We start from the raw sequence: 8,282 nt of genomic DNA on the forward strand, positions 1-8,282 counted from the left end.
GACTTGAATAGAACGAACCTATTATTTTGTATAATTCAAATCAGATAAATTTGCCCATTAAGCATGCAGCCAAAGTGTAGTTTTTCCTTCTTTCCCCAGCTGGCAAAATCTCACACGTGGATTATCTCAACTTTCTCCCTCACTGAGAAGGTGGGTTTAGATTTATGCGAAAACATTTCTACATCTGCATACAAGTAGCAATGGTTTTTCACAGTAACATTGCAAACAGTTCCTGTAAATTACAATATCCAGGGATGTTATTTGTATTACAGATTAGTCTATCTTTTGGGTATGATAAACCTCGTAAGCAGCTTGTGTCAGCTTCTGTAGAAAATAACCTTTTAACTGCATGCAGAGTTCCTTACCGCAGCTTTTCTCAATTCAGTTGCATCAGTTTATAATAATATGCAGAGAACTTGAGCTCCAACCTGTTCTGCACAATTTCAAAAGCCTTTGTGCTGTCTTCATACCCATTTCTGCATGCTTCTGAAAGTATTACTGATAATCTTCAAAAACTTGATTATCTCCAGAAATGATGTGGGAGATCTCCTCAGTTAAAAGTGAATCAGAAGCTCAGGTAACATGTGAGGACAGAGGAACATGTCAAGCAAGATTCACATTTACGGAACTTACTTTTCCAGCAACTTAGTCACTACTAAGTTTAATGAGCTCTGTTTTCCTTGTATTCTCTATATTTTTCTATATTTGTATTTTGGGAGGCATAATCTAATTAAGATTTTTATATATGCTTCTTTTCATCACTGAGGACAACTCCACTGAAATAAGTCTCTCTCTTGAGTCAGATGTGCATCATGCTCTTGGTAGATAGGGCATTAAATATTGCAGGAATAAAAGCCACATGATAAACAGCCTTAGTATCTATAAAGTACATACTGGTTTATGCTAAACTAATGTCTTTAAAATAGACCTCATTATATTTAAAAAGGTCCAGAGAAAAGCAATATAAAAATTAGAAGCTTTTAAACAATGATATATGGAAGAGGTTGAGAGAGTTATTTCATCTGCTAAAGATGACTACCAGGGGCTAAACAACTGATTACAGATGTATACGTCTTTTGTTAAAAAGAGATGTATATCCGAGGAAAGGAAAAAATAACAGGCTTAGTTTGCAGCAACAAATTTCTTGGTTAGATTTTCAGATAGCCTTGCTATCTCAGATTTCTGGGGTCTCCTAGATGTTTCAGATAGCCAAGCTACCCCAGGAAGTTATGTAATTGCTATCACTGAACTTTGTAAGAACAGATTTGATAAACATCTGTCAGGCACAGTCTGGGCGTATCACAGTCTAGATTACCTCTGGAGTTTCCTTTTACCATCTACATTTCTGCATGGTGTAGCTACATTATTTCTTTAACATTTCTCTAAATGTTGGTTTTGGAGACACCATTACTTATAAAATAAATACTTCTGGGAAAGAAATGAAAAAACAGCTGGTAAATGTGGAATTCAGAAAAAGTTTATAATTGTAAGAGAAAGGCTAATTCCATGCCTTGCTTAGGGACAGTGGAGGAGAAGAACAACCGTGAGTATCTCTCAGAGCAAACAGTAGATGCACTAAGAGATGCCTACAGCAGGATCTAAAAACAGAACATGTATTTACTATATAAGAAAGATGGACAGAAGTCCTAAAACATGCAATGAACAATCCAAACTAAATTATCTAAATTATATTTCCCATATTATAATATCAATATCCATAAAAAAAAATAAAGCTACCAAACAATAGATGATGTCCCTGGATTCTAAGTCAACATATACAATGAAGAGAAATGAGTTCATTTTGCAATCAACACTGATACAACCCTTTAGTTAGACATGTTAAGAATTATATATATGAGTTTTAAAAATATATTCTTAATATCAGTGATAATAATTTGAAATTGATTTTTTTTGAAGTTTATGCAGTTCTCCAGTCTTAAAAATTTTTTTTTCGTGTTCTAATTTCTAGATTGATGGAGGGAATACATGCACTCTTCCTAAAAAACTGCTTTTTGCATCTGTCAGCATGGTAAGTATTTTATATCAGTCAAACACCATTAATATAATGCAAAGCATCTGCATCTCCTTCTATTAGTATACTAGTTTGAAACTCAGGATATATTATACTGTAAGACTACAATTTTGCAGCTGGCACTAGCTTTCTCTGGTCATACATTTTTGCAGTTAATTCCATATTTGGACTTTCAGTCCCTTCCCCCTCCCCCTTACTTCAGAATGAATTACCTCTTTTTCATGACATTAATCGTGAGAGAGAGTTTTTCTAGCCAACCTACTTGAAAAAGAGTTTCAGAAGTTTTGTCTTGTAAGTACGTCACCAGAACAATACCTGTTTTTCCTCTGAGGAGTTTCTGGAGGTGGCAGCAGTCCCAGTAAAGGAACTGTGTTGTAAATCCTCACTTTCATATTTCTAGGCAGTTTAGTTCACATTAGATTTTGTTTGTTTGCACCAAAATGGTCTGAAACAAAGATTCTATTTAAAATAAATAGATAAATCTCAGAGGAAATGAGATTTTGTAAAGGGTGAGCTAAAGACAATGCTAATCACATTCCATTCACTTCAGGGGAGACTAAACCATAGAACTTTCATGCAGTGTACAAGGGGAAAACACAACACAGTGCTCTATTATGATTTTAATAATTTTAAGTACAGCTATCTTAATTACAGCTGAGGCAGCTATACTTTTTCATGTCTGTAGTCTCTCTGGAGGATTTTTCATTATATAATTTCTACCTTGCTAAGCTGTTCTTGAATAGTTACGTTGATCAGTAATGCATCCTCCAATGTAATGGCTGCCTGTATACATTTATATATATATATATTCTCTATTTACTGTTCTCTAACTTACCTGGTGTGGTATACAAAACAGCTGCAGACCTTCAGATGGCATTATTGACAATCCTCAGCAAATCTTTAACATTACTCAAACATTCTATGGTTGCCAGCTATCAAGTTTATCACAATAAAGCAATTTCAAGAAAAATAAAACAAAACACCTAGATATCGATTGTCTTAAGCACAGTGAGGAATTCACCTCTCTCTCCACTGTCTGGATAGACTTTTTAATTATTTATTTAGAGATTGTGCTCAACATTTGAAAGTCTAAGAGAGTTTCTCCCATTATTCACATGCAAAGATTTATTACTGTCAAAAGAGGAAAAAAAATAGGAGAAACTTAATACCTGTTAATACCTATTTGAAATAACATTTTGTACTTACTGGCTATCTGATTTTAAAGAAAAGGCAGAATCTATTTGCCATTTGAGAAGAGACCTAACCAAGGAGCTCCTATGAGACACCTCCACAACTACTTACTCTCTTCTATTTTTATTGCTTAGAAAGTGCCATCGATGTCTAACCCCTCTCCCCTCACCACATAAAGAATATCAAAGAATTTGCAAAGTTGCTTAGAATCAACTGAGTATAATAAAAATAAATAAATGAAGAAAGGACAAAATAGCAACGCACTGATGATGAAAATGGTCAACTTTCCCATATATAGCAGAAGAGGGACTTAAAGGAGAATAACACTGCAGTTCTGCCTATCTGTAAAAATAAGTCCTTTCTGGCACAAAAGGAGATACAAGTGGATTGACATCCACAGAAACATAACATGGTAGACCAGTAGTTCTAAGGACCAGTAGTTCTAAGGACCAGTGTCGGCAAAAACTTAGTACCAGTAGGACTAAGAGGCCTACGTACCATAGTTTGCCATGAGTAGCAGACAGAAGGGTCACAAAATAGTTTACCAAAAAACCCTGTCATAATATTATGTTCCAAACTTTATTTATAAAATTTATTTATAAAATTTCTATGAGGTTTGTTAGATGGAGCAGAAATGCACTACAGAAGTTCAGATACACTTAAAATAATGCTATTATACAATAATACTATACAGTAATTATCAATAATACTATAGTAATCCATCAGTGCAGATAGAAGTGTGTTTTTCTAGGTAACATGCAGAAAAATAGTACCTCAAATGACAGTAGCCAAATTGTATGGCAGTTAAATAGCCCAGACCAGGAAGGGAATACATATGAACGTGAATCAAAACATGTGGCCTACCACAGCATTGAATATGGAATTAAACTATTTTCTTCTCTTAGCTGTGCCAGATCATAATCTTGTGGTTCTGTTTGACTTGTTTGACTTTCAAATAAGAGTTATTAATGTATGCACCACTAAGTTTACAGCTATACTGCCACACATCACATCCTTACTACTGCAGAATCCAAGATGGAGGTCAAAATTGCCAACTACTGCATGTTAAGTAATCAACACTATCAATAAAATCCAGCGTTTATGCTACAAGAGACAGACAAAGCTGAAATAACAGTTTATTAGAGTAGACTAGAAAAGGAGAAAAGAAGAACGAAGGAATGAAACCTACCCACATTTGAGAGAACAGCAGCAGGTTTCAGTTTAGGGTGTGACCTAAGCTGGTGGAGGGATCAACATTGTATGGTCCCCTTTTCCTCCCAGATATGATCACAGATTTGTTTCAGGTAACAGAAATCCAGTAGTGCCAGAGAGCTATGTAATTCCCAGGAATAATGGTGAATGTAGCAGCTCTAATATAAAACCTCTTCCTTGTAATCCACGTAAGCCCACTGAACCATGAAGACGCAAGAAGTTATGCCACCAGCACCACCCAAACAAAACACAATTATGTGACTTGGAAGATAAACATTTTCTCACACTTACACAACCTTCCACCACGTATATTCATCAGACTTAACAGCAACTTGAAAACACAATTCTTTACATTTAAACAATGACATTTGTCCTAGCCTGTCGGTCTGCTGATTTTGAAAAATTTTTATGTAACTAGTCAGTTTGGACTTCTGTTACTTCAAACAAGTTGGAGCACGTGCCTCTTCACAGTGGAAATGCTTCAATTTTAAGTAAGTTTTGGTATGTAACAGAATCACAATATAAACTAGACTATCGACAATTTAAGTGTATTATTTTTGGATGAGAGTCATCTCCAAATCCACAATCATTATGTTCTCTCAGTCTAGACCCCTGAATGGGGTCATATTAATTGTGCTTTATTACCTTCACTGAGTTATTTCTAAATCCAATTTAAACTTGCCCTCCTCTTCACGTGAACTCTGACAAAGTTCAGTTGAAGCTTTCTTTGTGTAGTAATAACATTGCTGTTCAGTCAGTGGTTACATTACCATCTTAGCAGGAATTCTGTTTTCTCAGAATTATTTTACTTCTCAATAGCCTTGACTGTATCTGCCTTGTAATTAACTGAAGAGTATCATAAATATCATACTGCAGATAAAAACATCGGTGTTCGAATAGCTAATGCATCTAGAAGTATTTATGGAAATAAAAGAGATTCGATGGGAGACATTTAACTTTGCCCAAATAACACCATCAGCTAACATGTTAAAAGATAGTCTCTTCAGAACTTTTGAAAGGAAGAAAAGCTGAAAAAGCATTGGTAAGTCAGAAATTCCAGCAAAAAATTTCCAGTGTACTTTGAAACATCTCTTTGCTGAAAAAGCCACGTTGTTAGTCATATTTTTTGCTTTTTACGACTGCCCTTAAACACATCTTCTCAAAGATCTTTTCAAGTTGTAAAGTCACTTATTTGGAATTTTAAATGCTTTCCAAATTCCCATTCTTTTTCCTGAAAAAGGTACAAATTTGAACTTAACGGACTACGAGGTGAGAACGGAGCTTTTAGGTCACTTACTGCTAAAGCAGTTTTATCCTAAAAGAAAAAAAGAAAAATCTTCTGAATATTTGGTTTCATTTACCATATGATGACAATTAAAATATCGATCAAATATTGTACCAAAAGAAGACCCAAATCTGAGCTGGTTAGCCAGTGACAGGTGCTGACAACACTGTACATGATTTACGGTTTAATGCTTAAACAGAAAAATATGAATCACATGCAACATGTAATGAATTCAGCTCTAGAAATCTGTTGATTTCTTGAAGCAAATATAGATCCTTATTCTGTCTGTATACCTGTAAGCCCCTAAACTACCCTGTAAATAGTTGCCTGTAAGCCCCATGTTTTTAAATACACTGTAAAGAAGTAAGGCTCTACTAAAAACTGTGACCATCAGGAGGGCATAGGAAACTGCAGAAAAATAACAGTTGCATGTATTTCAGTGTTTTGCAGAGCAGCAGAACTGCTTGAAATTGCAACCCCAATGCCACTGTGCCCTTTTAATCTTGAAAGTAATTTTAAGGAATAACCACAATATTCTTCAAGCATTAATCCCTTCGCAGGCACTTGTTGGTTTGACATAAGAATGAAGAGCACACAAATTTCAGTATTACAGCCTGTCAAAAATGCTATATATATATATACACACACACACAGATATATATATACACATATATATATATATATAAAAAGCCAATTCTTAAAAGATGCTAAAAAGAGTAAGTTTTCTCAGTACGGAATTCAGTGTAGCCAGGGAGGCAGCCAAGAAGCCAAGTATAAGCTTTTATTTCATTAAGGAAATCTGAATTATGTCCAAGGAAATTGCAAATCTGTTCACAGACTTCCAAGAAATAATGTACATAACCCAAAGTTCACCTGTCTCTATCATCACTCACAGTCTGAAGTGGTTTTGCTACACAAATTTTTGTTATTTTGCCCCTGGCTCTTGAGAGTTCTAAAGCAAATATTTTCTGGATAATCATTGAGCTATCGCTGTTAATTTGCAGGTCATCTGGATCCACGAACTGCATTGCCCTTTGTTGGCTGTTGCTAGACAACGCAGCATTGCACCAAATACTCCCAGAGGGCTGAAGGCAGCATCTGAGAAAGGTACACATACAGCAGCATAGTGGCAGAAAAGCAAAATTTTGCTAAATGCTCCCCCTTTCAAGGCAAACATGGAGCTCTTGGCTACGTTATTTCTACAATTCACTTATTAGGAGGTCTCACAGTCCATTTGCACAAGAGAAGCACTGGCCAGCAAGTGTCTGGTAAAGTGTGTGAGGGCCTGACTGTACTTTTAAGAGCTGGGGCCCAGAATCTTTAGATTCAGGCCATGGGGCAGTTCGATCCTCCCATGCATACTGTGTGGTCACTGTGAAGCATTATGTTTATACAGTCTACCATCCTGCTTTAAATAGACAACTGCGGACAAAACTCAATGCTGTTTTGTAGCTGAACAAAACAGTTCAGTTTCCTGCACGGCTGGGATTACAGATTAATTCTGGAGAAGTCTGTTGTGCCCATGGGGTTGAGTTGTACCTTAGAGCACTGCAGGACCATGCGCAGAAAGGGGCAAGCACAACAAAAGCAGCAGGAACAAGCAGTGTTTCTCAGCGACCAACTCCTGTCTGGAAGGCAGAATTGAGTGGCTGTATTCCAGTAAAGATGTACAATAGCAACTGTTTAGTATAGAGTAATGGCATACCAGTCTGCCACTCAGATACAGTCATCTGTATGGTGTAACAGCAGGCAGCAATTACTACAGTAATTGTATCAAGGTATTTAAATCTAAACTGTGAACACCAACACTATTGCTGAAACATGGAGTGATTCTTACCTCTTAAAATTATTAAGCTTTACTTGATGGTGGAAGTACTGCACCCCACACAGACCCATTACTTAGAAGAGTACAGTCATTAGACATCATAGCTAAGATTTACTGTGTAAGAACTACAGCATCGTTCTAATTCCAGGTGCTACTAATGCTGTAATTACTAAAACTAGTATTGCTATTAAGCAATTTGCAACCTTAGCTTTTTTTTTTTTTTTTCCCCTCTCCAAGTTTATATAGAGCAGAGATCAGTTCCAAAGCACTTAATAAAGTGTGGTACAGAGAATTATGCTGAGGGCCATGGGCTTACTTTCTCAGCTACTCCATTGCCACAGACCCCTCCCAGTATGCTAAATTATCTTCCCATTAACTGTTGCTATAAGAGCTAGTCAAGATCAATATTATTTCACAGGTTGTTCCTAAAACACTATACTCACAAAAATATAAAAATAAAACAAATCCACAATACAATACTAAGTAGTATAATTGTCACAATATTAAATGCTAGTCTTTTTAAAAATGGTCTCTCTCCCCTCACATTTTCTAGAACACTAATGCATTGTCTTCATTAAGAAAAAAGCCTCAAACCCAGGATTCTCTTCTTCATATCTCTGCTTCCAAGTCACCGTGTGGCTAGTCCAAACAGTGATTCAACAGTAATTTCTACAGTGGCATTGCACTGTTTAACAGTTATGATGTTTTTATTGCATGATTAATAAATAGAATAGAAA

Source organism: Netta rufina, assembly GCF_964035555.1.
Source record: "Netta rufina genome assembly, chromosome: 6".
NCBI classification, from domain to species: Eukaryota; Metazoa; Chordata; class Aves; order Anseriformes; family Anatidae; genus Netta; species Netta rufina.